This window comes from Aedes albopictus, chromosome 3 (assembly GCF_035046485.1).
Source record: "Aedes albopictus strain Foshan chromosome 3, AalbF5, whole genome shotgun sequence".
NCBI lineage: Eukaryota > Metazoa > Arthropoda > Insecta > Diptera > Culicidae > Aedes > Aedes albopictus.
In genome coordinates, this window is record NC_085138.1 from 191,009,134 (window position 1) to 191,011,353 (window position 2,220).

The window sequence follows — 2,220 nt, forward strand, 5'->3', positions numbered from 1 at the left end:
TCGGCTGAGTTGTTGTTCTCTTGGGAATTTGATATGCAGCCTTACTATGGTCGGTTTAAAGCCTGGAGTTGTAAGTAAGGATTGGGATGAGGATGAGCTTCGTCAGGAGAGCTTGTGGTTTGAGGTATTTGACGCTAAAGAGAAGTGTTGGAATGAACGTGGAACGCTTATGTAATAGGTAGCGTGTGTTTCCAGGGAGATTGAGACACACATGGAGGCGCATTGTTGTTGATGTCTACGCTATCCTTGATAGGAGTCATTCAAATATGACAATCATCGTTAAGCGGGGAGGGGGTGACACTCTGTTGGTGTCAGTAGCTCCTCCTCTCTGGAGCCACCAAACGTTGATGGCAGTAGCTGCTCTCTGGTTGGTGTCAGCAAAATCTTCCAATTAGCAGCACGATTGGTGTGGTGTTCCTCTTGCAGTGGGACTAGACCAAATACCTATGTACTGATTCCAGCAGCACTTTTGCCCACACACGGCTCTCGCGATGATTAATCGATGGATCAGATTAACGTTGAACTTTTTGTCATTGAAATCATCGTCATCATCATCAAACATTTGAAAGCAGTTTTTTTGTTCAAAACAAAAGTTTTTGCTATTAAAATATATTCACTGTACTCCACATCACAGAGAACAAATTTCATTCAGAAAGTTGTGTAAGGATTTGAATCTTCACTTGAGTAAGGTTGCAAACCAATACACGATGACAACACTAACGCCGCCAAACACCATATTGCCACAGTCAGTGGTGAATTGAAACATTTCAAGTGGTGAATTAAATTAGTATGGGAAATTTCCCGATTGTAGCGCCACGCTATTGGCACTTGTGTTGCCGATTTCAAATGGCCGTTAAATTCCTTACACAGCTTCGGAACTGGACTTGGATGTCTGTTCTCTGTGTCCACATGAGGAATATAATGCAGTGAATATATTCTGACTGGAATCGATCCATGAACGTCGAGATCACTGAGCTCGTGCCCAACCCACGCGGCTATCGACGCTTGAGAATATCGTGGTGCTAAATGTGTATAAAATCCAAACTGTGAGTCGATTTTGCGTCATAAACCGACCTTATGAAATTCAATCTAGCTGTTATGAATTGTTTAAAGACCATTTCATAACGTATATGATAATCTTAGGTTTATTTGCCTGAGTGTACGTCCAAATCGTTTGTGATATCATTTAGGCCTTTCTAGACTTATGCCAACGTTCTCGCATTCGGGACCTTAGCTTACCAGAGTGAGAAAAAGTTCGACAGATTCAATGATTGGGGACTTATCTGAATCGTATGTAGTAGCACTTCCTTAGGCCTTTCTAGACTCAAAATTCTTCTTTGAAAGGGATTTGATACCCGAAGATAATTACCAGGGGGTCGTTCATAAACCACGTAGACTTTTTGGGGGGAGGGGGGGGGTTGTTCTGGCCAAAGTCTACGCTCCATACAAATTTCAAAACTTTTGTATGGACAAAAGTCTACGAGGGGGAGGGAGAGTCTGAAATGGCCAAATTTTGGTCTACGTGGTTTATGAACAGTCCCCAGAGTGAAAAATGGCTTCTAACTACACTTGGATTTAAATCAAACTTCTATAAACTTAAAATTCGCCTCTAAAAGGAATTGGCTACCCGAATACAATTATCAGAGTAAGACAAAGTTTGATCAGCTTCCAATATTCTAAGTATCTACACTTTTGAAAACTTGAATGATTCAATTAAGTGCTAGTTCAGGATCAAAGGAATTTGAGTAGCAAAACACTTAAGTATCCAGTGTAGAGTCCCAAAAAACAAAACTGACTGTCGCCTTTATTAATGTTCCTCTTTTATACCTAAAACTACAAATGATCTTTCCTGAAGAGGTGATGAAATAGTGGCTCTCGTTACGATCTACACATCTAGCACTGTTGATACTTGAATTAGCATTGATATATGAATGGCAAGAATTCTAGAATGATCTTTCGCGGGTACTTGGTTTTGCGTGTTTGCCCAGGAGAAATGTTTTCTTCTTCGAGGAGACAATTGAATCGTGCTTTTCTGAATTCGAGCAATTTCTAGCTACATGATTCGATTGTGTTTGTACAGATTTACGTATATCATTCATATTTTACACGATCCCAATGACCGTCTGACCAAATTTTCAAGATCAAGTTCAATGATGGATTATAATCAGGTACATTTAGAATGCTATCGATATACTAAGCTGCTGGCTGCTATCGCTATGT